The sequence below is a fragment of the Anser anser genome (assembly GCF_964211835.1).
Source record: "Anser anser genome assembly, chromosome: Z".
Classification (NCBI taxonomy): Eukaryota; Metazoa; Chordata; class Aves; order Anseriformes; family Anatidae; genus Anser; species Anser anser.
The window spans coordinates 64,088,960-64,108,651 of NC_139723.1; the positions used below are offsets into that span (position 1 = coordinate 64,088,960).

The 19,692-nt window shown below is 44.6% G+C and overlaps 1 long non-coding RNA gene across 1 annotated transcript; it reads left to right on the forward strand.

The window, feature by feature from the left end:
• The first annotated feature begins 8,759 nt into the window (after window positions 1–8,759).
• Window positions 8,760–19,160, forward strand: LOC310889082. Its single transcript, XR_014576367.1, has 2 exons — window positions 8,760–8,914; window positions 18,039–19,160. It is a non-coding gene; the product is annotated as an uncharacterized lncRNA (long non-coding RNA).
• Window positions 19,161–19,692: the final 532 nt, after the last annotated feature.

Genomic DNA, 19,692 nt, shown 5'->3' on the forward strand with positions numbered 1-19,692 from the left:
TAGTCTAATTTCTGTGTGCAAATTGTCTGAAGTCAGGTTTATGTTTCACCTATGAGCCAAGCATGTGAAGAGACGTAACTGGTACGGGTCTTCTAAGAAAGGCAAGTTTGAATATTTGGCATTCACTTCTCATTTCAGCTGCGAGGCACTGTGTTGGCTTCCTGATCAGATGGTAAACGTCACATATAGTCTGTTTACATTCGTGCTTTATTATCTGATATTCATAGAAGTTCAATTAATTTACAATTCAAACAATAAACAGATGGGCACTTTTGGTGCAAACACTCATGCAAACATTTACTGAAGGCTCTTCATCAACGCCTTGTGAACATCTCCATGAACATGATTCATTTATTTACATTTTTTCAGCCTTTCTGGTGAAAGGAAGGACAGATACCAAACCAGTGAATCACAACGTTTTGCGCACAAATGCCTCTGCTCTTCAGTGGGGCATGCCATTAAGATGTGATATATAGCTGAGATAGGCCATTATAACTAATGGGATATTGTTCTTGCTCCCTTGCTAGTCCACAACATTGTTATTTGGATTGGGATGTTATTTTGGCTGTGGCAAAAGCTTGGCAAAACTATTGAGGCTGCAAGAGTGAGAGCAAGAACAAGTAAATCCCACTGAGGATCTGAAAGACCGCTTCCCTCTCAGCTTTTTGAGCCCCGTGTGGAGGCTCAAAGGGAACATCAGGATGACCGCTCTCCTGCAGGTGGGGAGATTGTTGCTGTCATGGGGTGGCCTGCCGACCAAGGAGAGCAGGAATGTGTGCAATTGAACGTATATTCACATGTCCTTATGTCTTCTGCAGGCTGCTGTCAGTCAAACTTCCAGCCCATGCCTCATTTATTAGTCTGATTGTTTGCAAAAAGAGTTTCACATGAAATCAAAACAGCACTTCACGATGAGCTCGGAAAACATTGATCAGGCTTCCATTTGCCTTCGTTTTCTCCAGGGTGTCCATGCTTTACATGTGTTTTAGCTACTTTGGTAAGTAACAACTTTGTTAATATATTTGGCTTAGGCTTTATTAATGCCATTATCACCCTCGCAGACATGGCATTGTTCACTATCCCTTTTATAAGTTCAGTAGCACTTTTACATATGTCCTAATTCTTTTCCCCTGGTAATTAGTGGCTGAAAATGAGAGAGTTTCACCCTTTTGTCCCTTGTAAAATTCACAAACTTCATGGTAGCTCAGTTTTGCTAACTATATGACACAAGAACATTTCCAATTAACACTGTTATTTGTCAAAGAGAAAAGTTCGTTGTAAAACAAAAAAACCCTTCTGTTAAAAATTACTCCGGAAAGTTTAACAGAATGATAGCTAAATGAAGTTTTGCTAGAAACAGGTGCCCTGCCACAATGGCAAGGCATTTTAATTACTTCTGTTCAATTTCTATTGAAACAATACTTCTCTTGAAGAATTAGGCCTTTTTAAATAAGTAAAAGTACAATAATTTCTGGGGATAAAGCACACTTAGTGATGACAAGATACCTACTCTAGCCCAGTGCACATCAGCACAACAGCTGCAAACACAAGGTCAAGTGGCAGACTCTTCAAGATGGAAACTGCAGAGAAAGCCCTCTAATGAAAGAACAGGTCCAACTGTCTCGTCCTTTCAAGGATACTCCTGTTTTAATCAAACTCTCATCCTAGTCACCAGAATGCAACTATTCAAACGGCCCAAGCCAGCCACTGTTCACCATCACAGAACTGTGAAATTATTGAAATGAGAGGGAACGAGCATGAGGAACATGAGAAACATGTGCAACATGAGAAAGAGGGGAATGAGGGTAGGTGTGCTTGTCTTGAAAAGTTTGCCAAGGATATTTTACCCTGTCATCCTTGGCACATTAGCTTGGAGGTGGCCTAGATCCACACTGGCCACCTCCCATGAGCTGAAGTTCATCCCCCCCCAAGATACCTCCTGCATAATTTGCTCTGGAGGCACAAAGGCAGAGGGAGGTAGAAAGGTAGTTGGAGACAGCCTGGGAAAAGCCAGAAAGCAGTAGGTGCCAGGAGACAAGGCAAAACGAGGTGGGTCTTGCTAGCAGCAGGGGCTCCTGGTGAGACAGGATCCAGGGAGAAAGCTCAAGCTTTGCCAAGCAAGCCCAAGCTGTGCCTTGCTGACAGCATCTCCATGACAGAGAGCAAGGAGCTGAGGTAGTGGGCTGGAGATGGGGTCAGCAGCTGCCTCCCAAACACCGTCTGTCTCTCTGGCTTGTGCATACCATGCTCGTCCCAAACTGCCCCGAGCCACTGCAATGCCAAAATTGTTCACTGGAAGACTTTGCCTTCAGGGAACTGCAAGCTCTATTTCTTTAATGATTTTAATGGTCAGAATTGTGCCAGGTCAAGCCATTTAATTGTGTATTTAATTAGTCATCTGTATGCATGTAACTTGAAGGCGTTCAGCTGTGCTATTTTATAGGGATTAACTAAGTGGGCAGTAAATCACCTCTGCCAGCAATAAAAGTATTTATAGCAGTACTTTTTTTTTTTTTTTTAACTATTATTGTTGCATTGTTTGTGCTGGCAAAAGTCTGCAAAAGAATATTTTTGCTCTAAGAGATGGGAGAAACACAGTTTGGGGTTTTGACTGACATCGAATAGAAACGACAGTGGGCAACACGGAAGGAGATGGAATGTGAGGTTCGCAGCCGGGCAGCCCAAAAAGTTATTGCCAGCTGCAGGCTTGCTGCATTAAACAAAACAAACATGCAAACAGCTTGGCCCTGTGGAAGCTCGTAATTTAAAGAGGAACAAGAGAAGAAATATGACCTGAACGGGTAGGTGGTAGTTCTCTGGCTTGAATAAATCTTACGAGTATTTGGCTGCTAACAGTTCACAAGTTTGCACTGGCAAAATACTGCCTGGAACAGTTAGCCTCCCTGTCTTGCTTGTTTTGCAAATGAATGAACCGTTTTCTATGTAAATGCAATTGAAATACTATGAAGAATTGTTGGACCATGCTCCTGCATAGACAAAACATGTATTTGAAAGTGGGGAAATTCTTTTGCACCTACATCACATGAGAGTCCCTCCTAGACAGGAGCAAGGTGCTTGTTTTTAGTGTTGCACAAACGTTTTCTGGGCTGCCTTTCACAATAAATCTTGGGAGAACAGTGACTGTTTATAACGAGCACTGACCTGTGAAACATAGGAAAACAGATATTGTTAAAAGCCTTGGCTTGCTTGCTGGGAGGTCATGCGGCAAGGCCAGGTAACTTTTGAAGAGGTGCATGGGGAGTTTTTAGAGTGGTACAAACTGCAATAACAACACAGTTGACCCGAGTGTGTAAGCCTCTTTGCACTCCTTGGCATGTTCAGGCCAATAAATAACATCACGAGACACCCATTCCTGTCACCTTGCTATTCCAGCATGACCCAGATGGTCAGCCAAAGGATCCCACGTGTATGGCTTGCTCTTGGAGAAAACGGGCCATGGAGCCGAGTGTCTTTAAAGAGCTTCTCTTAGTCATAGCCCTGCCACTCTTGGCTGGGGTGGAAGCAAACAGCAGGAGACATTCTTCTTGATCACAACTTTTCAGTTGATTATCAAACTCTGAATTTCTCACTCATATTTCATTCAGGCCTGTCCACCACTTGCTTGCTGCCTTCTCCCTGGTCTTTTTGCTGTTCCTGCTGCAGACAGCCAAACTGCATCTGTGTGCTGGTGTCTGCAAGCATAGCATGTAGCCTGAGGCTGTTCAGCTTCTGCCCAGAAGTGACTTGCCACATGCCCTCCTGGGGGTGCTGTCCCCTGGGGAGCAAGGACTGAGGACCGGGTGTAAATCTGCTCTGGGGGGCTGCAAAGAGCTTCTGGCTTCCTCAGATGCAGGGAGCTTGAAAGGATAGCCCAGGTCAGGCAGGAGGATCGGGGCCCTGGTCTTGGTCTCTCGTGGTAGATGGCTTCATCCAGGACTTGTGCAAGTTTGGTGAGAAGTTAAATTGCGCTGCAGTTCCTGCCCTTCAGACACAAACTCTCTCTCTCTCAAAGGTAGAACAAAACACTTGACAAATTTAGGTCTTGTATGACAAATACATCGATCCAAACAGATAATTCTGAGTAGGGAAAGAGGATTTTTGAAAGCATCTATTTTTTTTTCCCTTTACTGAGAAAATGGAAACAGGCCTTAAGGAATACCTTTCCCCAATTTGAGCCAAAAAGATACTTGGATGAACAATCCATTTTCCTTGTCCTGAAGTAAATGAAGTGTTTCGCTGCAGGTAGGGCATGAGCAGCTGCTGGTGACCCCCCGAGGATCATCTCAGAAGGGTCCTTACAGAACAGCTCCTGCCCTCAGCTAATGCCTTTCTCCCGCTTCTCCGCTCTACAGCTCTCTTTCTAGTTCCATTTGCACCAATTTGTCCTCCCTTCTCCCCAGCTGAACCCTTCTTTCACTGCGTTTGCCCAGTAAATAAAGGACTGAGTGCTCCTGCTGCTCTGCCCAAGAGGGGGTGCCTTCTCCCTCGCCAGTGCTGCAGGGCTGCCCCATCCCACCTTCCTTGCCTGTGCCCAACCAGAAAGGGACGCGAGTGCTCTTGGACAGATCCACTGACCTGCTGCTCCACTGCTGGCCCCGAATGTAGATTCAGGCACCTGCTTTACACCTCAGCCCCTGCCCAAACAGCTGGTCTTTTGGAAACATAGGATGACTACTTCTGACCAACACTGAGTGAGCTCTTTTGTCCTCCTGAACAACTGCACAGGATTGAACCAGAAAGGATAAGAGTTTTCCCTTTCCCCTAGCCCCCTTTGAAGCCCTTGCAGGCTCTCTGTGCCCACAGCCAGCCGCTGCAGGAGCTCTGTTTGCTCTTCCCGCGGCTGCAATTACCAGCGCTTGCTCCTCTTGGCAGTGCTCCTGCCCTGGTACATTCCTTTTTGTTATGCTAATAGACTTATAACCAGCTCCAGCTCCTGAGACTGTAACACACCCCTTCTGATTCTCTAATCTGCTTCTCTCTGTGCATTATGGAAGCGTGTGGTTTGCCAAGGGCCCGGCACAATGTGTTGAGCTGACTGATGCTAGCTGTTCCCATTAGGCCCTGGCGTGCTTCTGAGATTTGTCACTTCCACACAAATCACACTCCTAATCCTAGGGTTTAGCGAAGTTTGGATGGATTTGGATTCTACTACATCTTCTCTCAGGGAGATGATAATGCTCTCCGATGAAAGATTTCTGGATGAAAAGCATCGGTGCTAAGTATGAGCATGAGACCATCCTTTCTGTCCAGCATTCCCTCTTTTTTTAGTCTGAGGATGGGTGCCCATGTCGAGATGGCAGCGTGAGCTGCGGCAAGGCTCTGAATTCACACTCGATACCTTGGGGGTGAGGACATGATTTACGGTTGCCGTAGAGGCCTGTACAAACATGGACATAACTCAGATCCTGGATTCCGAAGAGTGCCCCTCATGGAGCTGGCTGGTCACTCAGATTACATTCACAGGGAGCCGTGCTTCCTGGTGGAAATCCTTTGAAGTGCTCAAGCCTTATGGTACCATCCTTCCATAGAACAAAACACGAAACATTTTCCAAAGTCTTGAACCTCTGCTACACTTTAAAGGGCTGTGTGATTAAAAAAGGATTTGGCCTAATTTTATAGCCATTGACAAGATGGTTGGCATCTGGAGCACCAGTCTTTAACATTTGTACCTCAACACCATTTCATTAGATCTTTTTTTTTTTTTTTTTTTCTCCACTGATGCAGGAGGAGGATTTATGGTTTTGATGCACTTGGATTTATGGTGCTGTGTCCAAAGGTCACATAACAGCCAGCTCACTGTATGGAGATCAGACTGCAGTGTTGTGTGAGGGATAATATGTGCTTCCACCACTAAACAAAGCACACATACTGCAATAAACACCTAGACAAGAGTGGGGAAATGTAGCCCAGCATGCAAGACAGTCAGGGGATTCTGGTGTGAGACACAGTGAGAGCACTTCCATGGGAAACATAGAGGGGTCATGTTATTATATTTTGGTATTATTACATTTTTCTTCTGAAGCAAAGCCCTCACCCTTCCTTACATGAAGACTGCTGATGGAGGTTTGAGCCTCACTGAGAAACTGCTGCCATGTGTGTGTATGGGGAGAAGCTGTACGAGAAAGTTTCCGGTGGGCTGCCTAACTTCATAGGCAGGGAAATCAAAGACAATTCGTATGCACTTACTTTTCACATGTCAGATGTTGAGTGCCAGGTCTGTGGTGGTTGAGTTAAACAGCTGGGCACCAGGATGTCCCGTAAGAACATATGGGAGGGAGGTGGGATGGTTTTTAGTTGCATGATCAGGGGCAAAAATTATGGCTGGCATGGGATTTCTTCTGGACAAGGGACTACTGCTGTTTCTGCATAGATTACTGGGTTTTCCCTGGGGTTTAGTTTATTTGTTTAACCTCTTTCAGATGGTAAATACAACTTGGAGGAGCTTCAAGTTCCTGGAAACACGAGGTATGACTTGGTACAAAAGTGGGACACCTTTAAATTGTGTTAGTAGTAGAGCAGAAAACCATACAGAGCTGAAGAGCCTGTCCACAAAGCAGGTCTTCCCAGACACTCCTCTGGATGTGAGTGCTGATGCTGAGCTTATTCGATTTTCAGGGGGCATGAATTTTTTTTTTTTTTACTTGTTGGAAATTTTTTCTTTATCTCTGTCTAAAAAAAAAAAAATGTGGGCAGTGTTGTCCTCTAAAATCTGCACTGCATGGCCCCAGGCAGAGAAGGCATAGCACTCACAGCATCAGCCTCCTGCTGCCTTCTTGGGAGGCAAGAAGATTTTTTCCCTGCCTCCCTACTCTCTCCATAGCTCTCCAGTAAAATTTCCAAGGATTAGATTTAGCATGCTTGATATCTTATAGGGAAAACCATTATTGAAAGGGAATTAAAAAACAAAACAAAACAAACAAACAAACAAAAACAATGAATGAACAAACAAATAAAAACTCGCAGGGTTTTCCAGCATTGCAAGGATGAAACTTGAGGAACACAAGGAGGAATGAGGCCCCTGCCTCCCCCTGCCCTGCCCCACAGCCCATGGCCCTCCACAGCATTGCCTTGTTTTTGTCGATGATGCAAAATCTCCATGGTGATCATCTACCTGATTTGGGTGTGCAGCCCAGCATTTCATGTGGCCAGAAGGAGGTATGCATGTACGTGTGGGGTGTATAATCACCGTGCTGATTTGTGCACCGACTGCAGTTGGTTTTCAGCTGTTGGTTGCATCGTGCCTGGCATTTTTATTTAGACAACATGAAAGTTGCGCTATGTTGCACCTAGAGTTTATGTTTGTTAGCAGCCCTCTATTTTCAAAAATAAAAACGTTAACTATCCCCAAACTGTAAAAGGTGATAATTGCACCACGGAGGGGAATCTAGCAGAGAATATCCAGAAAACAAACAGCAGCAAGGAAACACAAGCCATGCTTTAAACTGATCGTCTGAGGAGCCCAAACCCCTCTTGGCCTAATGTAAAGCAGCTTTGATGGATGTGTGCTGCCTGGATAGTCCCAGCTGAACTCTTTCCAGCACAAGGGAGAAGTGATCAGAGCAGTAGGATTCAGCAGAGCCCCTTTCTGTAATTTGTTTTTCATAATACTGTGGGGGGCACCAGAAACCCAATAACACAATAGTGCAAGGACTAAGGGAATACAGGTTAATTTTATTTCTCTATCAGTCAAATGCTGTTAGTAGAGGAAAAATGCACAGTCATAATCACAAAAAATTCTGCTCATTAGCCACTTCTCTTTTACAATAAAGATCTCTTCAAGGAAGACAAAAATGGAGAATATAGCATAAGCCATGATGACCTCATAAGCCATTACAGCTAAGGAATACACTTAATTCCTTTCTGTGATAAATTTGAATTGATTTTCTATCTATGTCTTCTTAACAGCAGCAGCATGGCTACAGGTTCAAGATCATGAAACAAATGCTGTATGGGTGGTAGTTTTATTACTGTTGTTGGGTTTAATTCTGTGGGTAGCCTGATGTCCCTCTCCATTTTTCCCCACCTAGATCCTAGCTGTGCCGTGGGTTTCAGGGCAAGTTACAACCACATCTTGCCTGGTGGAGCTGCATGTCACCCCCTGGCAATTGCACATGAAGGTGGCACACGGTGGCATCTGAGCCCTTCAAGGAGAGAGGGGCACAAGCTCACAGGTCAGGGTCAGGATTTCAGACGTGGCAGTGGTCATTCAGAGGTCCTGCGCATGGACATCCCAGATTTTCCTCTTGGATGCAGGCACTGCAGGCATGGATGCTACACGAGAACCCTGACTTGAGGCATGGAACAGGCGTATGCGCTATTTCGATGGGTGACAAAAATCTAACAGGCAGGAACCCGCATAAAAGTGCCGAGCTGAAGACAAAGCTCAACGTTCATCCTGTGCTTTAGAAATACGTGATTACATGGGCAATGTTATAAATCACGTGGGAGGACCCAGGTACACTAGCATTATAATGCTGGAGCAAAATTTTGGCATTGCTGCAGACAAATAGTGCAATGACCGTGCTGAAACTGGGGTTTTTCTGCATGCTCTCTAAGGAACAAATGGGACAAAAGCAATTTTGCCAGCTTTTCCTCAGACTGACATGAGTCATTTACAGATTCCAGTGGCTCCTCTGAAGCACGCTGAGTTGGAGCTCAGACAAATAAAGTGCTGATGTAGCCAATTAATGAAATACGGCCTTAATTTTACTTGTGGGTTGAAATCAGTGCAATCATTAACCTGTTTGAAGTACTTTGCTGAGTTAGGAACCGAGACTTTGTAAGAAGATGAATGCAGATTGAACTCCAATAGTATTTTGCATAAACCTGATAAAGCTTGGAAAAACAGCTTTGCTGGTTGACAGAAGTGTAAAACACAAGCCCGTGGAACGGCAGCGTCCCTTGGAATATCCACGTAAGTCACTCATGAGGGTTGGTAAGGCATGTTTTAGAGCACTTTCTCTCAATAAATGCAGCCACTTCCGAGGTGGAATCTAGGAAAGAGCTAAACAACGCACAGCAACTGAAGCCACTAATTCAGGAGAGAAAATAAAGATGATAAACTGCAGAGAGCTCTAAGCATCTTCTGAATATAATAGCCAAGGTATGGATTTTGTTCTGGACACCTTGATTAATACCTCCTCCTCTCGCATAAGGTGCCATGGGACCTTTCAAAGAGCACTTTCTTCTACAGAGCCTCTAACAGCATAGCTCTTCCTAATCATCTGCTGTAGCAGGATTTCAGTATTGACTTGGAAGAATACTGTATACTAAATCACCAAAACTGTTTTCTGGAACAACTTGCTTTTATTTTGGTGAGCTTCTATCCAAGTAATAGCACAGGCCAACATTTTATGACAATGGCCTGATTTCTTTTCTCTACTCAGTTTTGTTCTTAATATGCTTGTAGTTTTGCCATCAAAGCAGATTAATTTTCACTCTCGGTTCACTGGCAGAGGCATCCCATTACACCACACATAAAACTCTGTTTGTGCGTGTCTGTGGGAGAGCACACACAAGGGTGTGCACAGCCTAGCTATTAAGAAGTTGGCCCACTTGCCTGTTTTTTTGATTTTAACAAAAATAACCATCTTTAACTTGCTTTTGATTTCTCCCTCAAGCTGTTGTGCAAGCTAAGATAACAGCTGCTTTTTGGACTGAAAGCCTTCTGTGCCCATTTTCAAACTCTTTCTGTGGATGCCAGCCTGGTGCTGATGATGCCTCTCTTTGCATAGCAGCCTCTGTGCCATGAGGAGTTGTGTAAGATGAGGCAGAAGCATGGGGATGCTGCCAAACCCAGAAATCTTCAGCAGAATAGGATATATCCAATGCTGGTGGATGGGATAAGCTGTCAATGCAGCTACCACCTTACAAAAGGATACCCTAACAGACTGGACTGGAGAGGTGCCACCCCTTTGTAATAATTCTCCTTTTCACTAAGTGATTAGAGTATTAAGGTCAGTGGAAGACAGCAACAAAATCACTCCATATACCTTCCATCCAAAATAGGCCATATATGGCTTCAGATTTTAATTCTGTATCTTCTATTCTCTGATCTGATTGGATAGAAGAAATCTGATTTCTCCTTTTCCTGATTTTGGATACTTAAATACTGTTTTTTTTTTTTTTTTTTTTTTCCTAGTGGATTAACCCCATTCTCCATCTGGAAGTCTGGGATTGCACCATATTTTCTTTGCTTTTACAGTCAGCTGGAAAATCTCCAGCCCCAACTGGGGCTGTACGCCTTTGGCTTTGGCATTCAATTTCTAGTCCCTGCTAGTAATCAGGGTTAATTCCTTTGCTTGACGTGATGATTTGTGGGCTTTGAATTGCCCTAATTTATATAATGCTTCTGTCACTGCACCAGCTCCCATATCCTACAACTGGCACTCCAGTAGCATCCTGCTCCGTGTTGGGAATATGAGAAGTACATCCTAAAATAGGAATCCTTCTGCTTTGCTGTTCTCTCCAAGGGGAAGGACAAGCGCGCGCAGTGTGTGGGTACACCAGCTACCTGTTTTTTGTCTCCTTGTCCTTCAGAGCTCGGCCTCTGTTATGTCTCTCATCAAATTGGATCTCAACTTTTCCCATGAAAACCAGGGAGACATATTGGCCCCATCTTTCATTATGTATGTAGCTTTCTTTGTACAAACTGGGCAGTAGAAAAAAAAATAAAATTTGCATGATGAAGCAGAAAACCATGGATCTGTTAAGGCTTGAACCTCCCTCTCCCCCAGTACTCTCATTCATATGTAAAAAGAAACACCCATCCAAGCATAACAAGTACCTTGGAATGGAGCTGACATTGCCACATTAGGCATAAAGATGAAACCAAAAGGTTAAATGATAGGAGTGTTAGAGAGCCAAAGATATTAGGGTAAATAATAGCTACAAATTACTCCAGTCTCTCAGGAGCAAAAGGCAGTATGTGTCGCTCTGGTTCCTGCCAAGAAGACCATTTAAGAAGAGTAGAAAAGGGAGAAGGAAGCTGTATCATGGTGAACTGAGGAAGATGATATGGAAAATCACCTTTCGGGACTCTTTTACAGGAGATCAGATGACTGATACCAGCTGATGTATCACAGAGCTACTTGAAAAATGCAGTGGGTGGTAGATCCTCTAGATCCCCTCCAGAGGCTTCCACTGGGACAAGGCATTACTCATTCACCAACCCTAAAATAAATGAAATAGATGATACGCCGAAAGTCAGAAATATAAATTCTCGTATTCACTGGTCCTAGTTTGTCTCTGTAACAGGACCCTGTAAGGGCTGTAAATTATTTTTAAATCCTTTTATTCTGGCAGCACCCTGCCAAGCTACATTGTTGTAAATGAGGATCAGGTGCGTGTCTTTCCACTCAGGCAGGAGCAGCAGGGCACAGTGGGCAGTCTGTGTCAGAGGCATTACCAATTGCTCAGCTTCTCAGCCAGCTTTTGATAAGAACCCCAATATGGGATACATGAAAGCAAATAACTGACCAGGGTGTGGAGGTGAAAGTCTATTTAATTCCTGGATAAGCCATGGGAAAAGACAAGATCCCAGGGATTTGGTTCTGTTTGTGGTGAAATACTTCAGCTGAGTGATGACAAAGGGTGCCGTGGATGTTTGGGGCTTATAACATTTAACATACTTATGCTGAAAAGGGGGGACCTTTACTATGTCTTATACCAGTGAGAAATCCTATATGTCTTGGAATCTGATAGATACCTTATCTAAGGATTAAATGAGAGAACAGTTCAATGCCACACAGCTAAATGGCAGTCCATCTGATAGGTGTTACCAACAAAATTGAAGTGGTATTAAACAAAGGAAAAGGCCAAGGGACAGTAAGTTTTTCAAGCAGTTTTGGCTGGCAAGAAGCTTAGAGGGGTGAGCAGGAAAACACCCTACTGCACTGCAGGAAGCAGGGCATTTGTCAGTGCTTTGTAAGAAAAATCAGACTGTGCTAGAGAAAGTCTTGACTAAAACGTTAATTTCCCCTCCCAGGAGAAGCAATCTGTAACACCCAGAATTGAGGTTAAGCATTTGGGCTAATCGCTTCACCAAATCCTACTGAGCTGGGAGAATTAAAAACGGTGACCTGGGGAAGCTTGCTGGGACACTGGATTGCTTTAAGCAATAACAACACTATGCTACAATATTCTTTTTTTCTTTTTCCTTTTTTTTTTTTCTTTCCCCCTGATTTCCAGTCTTTGGAGTAGTGCTCGTCTGGAATAGCCTGTCAGCAGCAATACAGAGGGAAAATCCTTGATGGCCCTTTGGTTTATGAAAGAGCTTGTACGGTGCCATTGCCTCTGATAGTGGAGAACCATATCTGCAGGACAGAAAGCCTTTTCCAGGTCTTTGCATCTATGTAAAACTCCCTAGAAATATATCTTTTGGAAAACCAGACAGTGACTAAAGAATTTAGCCGCACTGCGCAGAGCAGCTCCGGTGTCACAGGGGCACTGGGTGAGTTTTGTGCACCCTCACCCACGCGGCAGGCCTGTCGGCAGTCACAGCACAGGTCGGTAGCCCAGAGGTTGTGGCTCTCTGCTGGGAGAAAAGAAAAGAGAGAAGACAACAGCAGAGAGCTGAACTTCCCTGCTGTGTTTCCGGCTGAGCAATGAGCACATGCTACTTGGCAGAAGGAAACTGAGCAAGCAAGGAATTATCAATGTGTTTGGAGTGTTTCCAATTTAAAAGCAAGACTTGCACGTGTTTTCTATGAACTCTAATTGGCAGAAGGGACAAATGAACACCCTGCCATGGATGGATTAAGCAAGGCCCATCATGTTTTAAATATGCAAGAATATTTTGGAAAGGACAAAACAAAACAAAAATGTTGTCAAAGCAAAGGTGTGTGTGAAAGGGCTGCTCTGCCCAAAGGTAAACCTCTCTCTCTTTCTTTCTTTCTTTCTTTTTTTCTTCTTTTTTTTTTTTTCTCCGGCCATTCACAGTAGGTTTCTATGACTGTTTATTTAGCTATTTAATAAATAATGGAGCTCCTGCCTCATGCAATGCACAATACTTATGCAACTGCCTGACTGCAAGACATGTTTTCCGAACAGGCAAAAACAGTCAGGAGACCTAGGGCAATTTTTAAAACTCCTAATGCCCCTTCAGTCAGACCCTCCTCTCCTCCAGCTATGCACCTTGAAAAGAGCAGGATTTGTGCCTGGGGATGCAGCTTGCTCTTTCTCATCTTTTCTCTAATTTACACATTATAATCTTATAATCAGTAGATCAAGAGGGAGTGGGTGCTGGGTTACTGACTGTAGGCAAATTATTGTCACTTAACTGTACAGAGCATAAGACACCTGAAGTGTTCCAGGTTCTATTGAGCCATGGAAGAACTGGATTTTCTAAAGAAAAAAAGAACTTTTGCCTGAAGTTCAAACTGTTTTTGAGCAGGGCTGTAAAACAGTTTAGCTGGTTTTCCTCTCCAGTTTGTGGTTGGTGGTACTCCAAGCTTTCATACCATTCTAGATACTGAACTATCTATTTCTACCACTTAATGAATTACTGTCCCCAAATGCCTTGGGAAAAGCCCCAGAACTCTTAGATTTACTGTCTTTGTCATCAGGTATTTAGGATTTTCTTTCCTTTAAGCTGGAGTTTAAGTTCCTGGTGATTGCAAGGAAGAAAAGACATCTAGAGCCAGAAAGCAGCAGCATTCTTGTCAAAGAGCTGTTGTTCCTGAGACTCCTTACTTATTTTCTGGTCCTCAAATACATGCCAGAGGCCCAAAGGCTGGTTTTATGAGTCCAGCCCAAGGCCAGCAGATACAAGAAGGCTGCTTAAGTAGCGCTGTAACATTTACCCTTGTTCTGTGCTAGTGCTTGATACCCTAGATTATAAATAACATCTTGCCCTGTGATCAGCCTAGCATACAGCTGGGAACCCCCCAGGAGCTCATAGTTAAAACCTCTAAAAACCTCTGCTACAGAAACCCTAAATTACTGCCTATGCAGTCAAGGGGGGGAGGATTTCACTGAGCCTCTATAGCTGGTGCAGGACAGACTCATTGCAAGCCAAACCATAGTAATGTTTCTGTCTTGGGAAGCTGGCTGTAGCTTGGGGTAAAAATTTGGAGCAGGCCACCCTAGCTGGGGTGAGGATGTAGGCATCCAGCCTGGGGCTCTGGACCCGTTCTTCACTTAGCCCTCTTACCTTCCTCACCCCTTGGTGGTGGGGGACTCCTGGGCAGGGACGTGGGGTGGGTGTCCCTTAGCTGGGGCTGTCCTGGCCTTTTCCCAGCCCCACACTTCCCTCCCAGACAGGAAAGGGGATGCTTTCCTCAGGATGGAGCCTGTGCTGGGAATATACCCAAATAATTGCAAACCCCTGTGCAATCCCCACCAGAAGATGTCTGCTCTGGTTCCAGATATGTCACTGTCACTGGAACATGTTACCTCTGTTTTCTGCCTCTCCTGTCTGTGCTTTATGTCCATACAGAAAGAATTTTGGGAAGCCGTGGGGGAAAACAAGCAGGACTATCCCCTCAGGAAGACATTCCTGCTCTGGCCCCATGGCATTGCTGTTCCCAGCACGAGGAGCCCCACTCCCATACCAGGACTGAAGCCCACACAAAGACACTTTGCAGGCCCATAGGTCACTGCCCTGTGGCCCAGTAACACTCCACTGAAGAGCTTTGGACGATTTAACAAAATCATCCTTTATAAGAGGTAATAGAGTTAAGAAAGCTGTGCATAGAAATACATTTTGGCCAGGCTCTCCCACCACGACCGTGCCAAGGCTCTCTCCCTTGCTGGCGGTGCCCTCAGCCACCCTGCCTGCAGGCAGCAGGCTGTCCACGTCCCATCAGATATTGCTCTGTGTGGCCCAGAAAACCCAGGAAGGCTCAGGCAGTGTCCCCTACCTGCTGATACCTCTTAGATGGCTGCGTGCCACTGCTGGGGGCTGTCGCAGCCCTGAGGCTCAGCGTGTTGCTGGGCTGCTCCCAGGAAAGGGTTTGAGTTGGGCCTCTGCTCTGCAGAGAAGGACGTCTATGAGCTGTGCTGTGAGGACTGGAGAGCGACCCGTTTTATTTATTCATTGTTATATATTTATTTATTATTCATTAATTTTATTTATTAATACAGGCATAGCTACAGAGACCAGAAAGGCCCAGCAAAGGCATTCCTACAGAGGCTGCGTGTGATAACTTGCGCGGGCAAAAAGGAAGCCTTTGTGAACCATGAATCTTGAGGGTTTTATGCTGAGTGAGACGGAGGAAGGCAGACCCCACTGCTGCAGCTGTGGGAGCAAGGAGAGCAGTGTGGCTGGATTATCTGGAGGAGACCGCGTGGAATTTTCCTACGATTTAGGCAGCATAACATGCCGGGACTGCGAATGACTGGAGGCGAATGATTCATTGTGCTAAGTACCATACAGTCAAGAAAACAGATGTCCTAGCTGGACTGGGGACAGAACAACACATTGTATTTAGTAGATTTATCAATAGGATAATGAATATTTTGTTCAGATTGTTGAAAGGTTGTTTTTTCATTTTATTTTATTATTTTTTTTAATATTCTAAAACTTTTAAGTAGATAGAACACAAAACCCTCCAGTAACAGTTACCAAAGTTCTTTCCAAACTAAAACTTTGTCAGCATGAAAAATAAGACTTTAAATCTGAGCATGCTGAGATTATTACCCAGTTCTGTGTGGCTGATTCATACCCATACGTTGCCATTGATACCAATGGGATTGAATGGATCTGAGTAAATTGAATATACGGCCCAGTGATTTTGTATTGATGTGGAAAGCAAAGGGCTAAATTTAAAGTTAATAATGGCTAGAACAAGAGCCTCTTTTCCGGTGTTATATGTATGAAAAGTGGCATACACCTAGGGGAAAGGTGTAATATTTGTGCTAACATCTTTACTTCAAAGCCTGATAGTGTTGCTTGTATGTGTGAACCTAGTCTGGTCCATCAAGCTTACAACCCCACTAAATGTTATGGGATGGCACCTGCCCTCTGCTAAACACTGCTTCATTGGCACTAGGGGTTTTAATTACCTTAGGGGGAGGTAGCTGAGAGTCTCCTCCAACCTGCACAAAGCCAGGCAGGGGCTCACAGGGGCAAACAAGGGGATGTGGACATAGCCTAGGTCTCGTGCAGGTGGCTAGTAAAGGGTATGCTTGGCTCCCACCTCAGGAAGGGAGGTGAGAGTCTTCATGAGGACGTTCAGATCTGCTTTCTTCTGGGAAGTCTCAAGACAGACCCACACTTTAGTTACAAACCAAATGCCATTTATGCCCTGAAAATGTGCTTTATATAGGTGTTTTTTCAAAGGACACTCTCTGCTATTGACAACCCACAAAATACCTGGAAAGCTTCATCTTGAGGTAGCATAACAAGCTTAAGTTCTTGCTTCTAAAACCTCTGCTGCTTTTAGCACCCAGCTCTCTATTTGGTGTGAAGATCTCTCCTGCATGGGCCACCTTGTGAAGTGGTCAGGTACTCCTGGAGCTGTGGGGAACTGGAAGATTCAGTCCTACATGTGAAGCTCCTTAGGAAGTTACCTAAGCAAAATGCCCCTTAAGGCTAAGGATTAAGACACACTTAATCAAAACCATTGTGAAATGGCCTGTGGGATCCACTCAGACTGTATCTATTGCTGGTATGCTTACTTCTTGTGGTCCAAAACAAAAAGAAGCATTTACCTAAGGAAAGAAGTAACCCACGCACCATTTTTTTTTTTAAGTAATGAGCAACCACAAATCTCCCTGCTTTGTGAGCATTGTTGCTGCTACATGTTCTAACGAGAGCATGCAGTACAGAGAGCGAATGCAAGCCTGTGAAGCCTGCTTTTGTCCTTTTTTTGTGACTTTAATTGTGCAGCTCCAGTCTTCTCTGCTCAGCTCACACCGATCCCTTGCTGCATAGCTGGAGGGTCTGTCCCCACGCAGGCACCATGGCTGCACTCTTGCCCTATTCAGAACGTGGAGTCAAGTCAGTGTGGAGATAGCAATCTTAAAATAATAAAAATAAAAGGAAGTAATGCAGATGATCAGGTTTTGGGGGGAGTCATTTGAGAAGGTAACAGCAGCTAAAGAAGGCTGTACATTAATCACCCTCCGTGATACTCCTGAAAGTATCTGATCAAGACATTATTTTTAATCCTTATGAGTTAACAGTCGCTGCAGGGTGCATTTAACTTTTCACCTCCGATGGAGCAGCCCACTCCCAGATTTAAAGATCTTCTTGTTTATCCTTTCAAAGGAATCTAGCTCTGTTTCATCCTAGCAGTGCAGTGAGCAGAGTTAGCTCTGCTGGTAAAAATAAAAAATAAAAAGAGGGGGAAAAAAAGCCACTGTTATTGGCGTGAGTTGATTTTTCCACTTGAAAGGGAATCTTTGCCCCTTTCATGACTCAATGTGTTTCATGCATCCCCCTGACAGAGCATTCAGGCTTCAACAAAGGAGCTGAAGCTCTATTTCATCCTCACCAAACAAGGACAACTTGTTTAAATGCCTTTCCCATCCCGGAGAAGCTTGTTGCTTGTGACTGCCTAAAGACATGTCAAATTGGGTTAACTGCTGTCTCGTTATTATTGTAAACTGCACTGTCTGATAATCAGACTGGTTGAGATAAGCCAGTCTGCTGAACAGGCAAAACACTGGGAAATCCCACTGCAGGACAGATTATAGCAAAGTGAGGCATTGTTTCCAATGAAAGTCTCCAGATGGGATACTGGCAACTGCAGGGGATGTGACTGGTAATACCCAAGATGGTCTGATTGTCAGCATCATAACACATTGTTTTCTGCCTGTCTCAAGGGTTCCCAAATGTGACAGAGAATCCTGCTCTTGACAGGCAGACAGTTGCCACGACTATTCGGAAGATTAGGATCTGCCAATGGCAAGCCATTTTAATTCCCTTTTAGACAGATCAAAGCAGAGAGACCATGCAAAAGCCCAAGTTCCAGTGGCCTGAAATAGCACACAGATTTTGGGTTAGGATTAGCATCACTCAGGCTGCTTGTTACAGCTAATGCGTTTGGGGAGCTGATCCCTTATTTCTCCTTTCTCCCTCATCCCTCTTTCAGGGCTGAATATTCATGGCTGCTTTGCTCCCTTTTGAGGAGATGCTCAGAGGAGGGACTGAGTTGCCTGGAGAGCCTATTCGGAGCACTATAAAGTCTGCCACATGCCTCTGAAAATCCCTCTGGAAAAACACGGGCCACAAAACACAGGGTATCACATGTGGAAAGTGGTAACATGAAGATGTGAGGACCTGGACCTACTTCTCCCATCCCTGCCTAAAAATAATATTCTGTTGATGACAAGATGGGATTGCTTCCAAAAAAATAAGACTTCAAGGACAGCAACCAAAAAAAGGCATCTACAAATCTTGGACCACAAAATCATTTATTTCTTTGTACTTAGAGAAGAAAAAACTTTCCCCCACTAGGACATACCAAATCACTGGAGAAGCTATTTCTGTCAGCTAGAGCACATCTCCTTGTGTCCTCTGCAGTGAGTGGGGAAAAGATGGAGAGCGCCAGCAGACCCTTTGTGCAGACCCTTCTCCTGGCCTTGCTGTGCCCTCTGTGCAATTACCTGACTGCAGTTTGACATCTGCAGTCACAAAGATCCAAACTACCTGCCTGCTCAGTGCACCACATTTGGGTTGCTAAAATACCTTGGGGACTGGCCATCCAGGAGAAAACTTCCAGATGGTAATAAAGGGCTTCTTTCCATGGAAGGCACTACTATAAAAGATTAATTTCCCACCTACTCTGTTAAGCTGAGAGTTCCATCCCTTCGCATTTCTTACAGATCAAAGCCAGTGATGAACTCAGAATATTTTGGTGTCCTTTCCAAACAGGGATGTTCTTGCAGCTCTCTGAGCCTAGCATCTTGGCAAGGAACAAATTCAGACCAATGTCCCCAGAGAACATGGGATTTTCCTCTACTGCCTTTATTTAGAAAGAAGCACAGAAAAATATTGAAGATATATGCAGTGATAAACCACAGAGTAAAGAAGAGAGAGAAAGAGAGAGGCTGGGAGAAGACACTGTGTGCCTGGGACATTGAAGCAGTCAGAAGACAGAAGGAGCTTGTAGCTTGGCTGTTTGTGCGTGTGAGTGTGTGTGCTTAGGTTGCACACCTGTAGTTTCTGTGCTTCCTTCCTCCCTCCTCATCCACAAATAAATCGGAGGTTTTGCTCATATTGCCTGCAGACATCATGCTGTGCACCTCCTGCCCTCCCTGAGAAGACTGGTGCAGGAGTTTGTCCCTGTCCTTTGGCACATGCACATGGATGACACAAATGCTTCCTCCAGCACCTGCCTGCATCCTTCCTCTCCTGTGGATGGACCTGCAGGGTGCTCAGCAGCACACCGGCAGAGATGGCCTGAACAAGGTGCAGCTGGTGCCTTGCAAGTGTGGAAAAGCAGCTTGAGACATTAAATGGACAAACTGAAGTCTGCTGGATAGAGCTTTCTGATCTAGTCACTAGGGGGTATATGACTTCTTTGTGTGAATGCACTGCTCATGTCATATTGACAGGAATTGTATGTGCTTGCATCAAGAGAATAATATACCCCTAAGGAAACCACAAATGGCCCTAAAGTCTTTCACTACACCACCACTGTAACTTCCAGAAGTCCAACAGTCCCAAAAAGCTTGGATTTTTTTAATAGTTAGGTATATTTCAAGCTCTCTCCATCTTCTTTCTGCTGACTTCTTGCCTGGTCC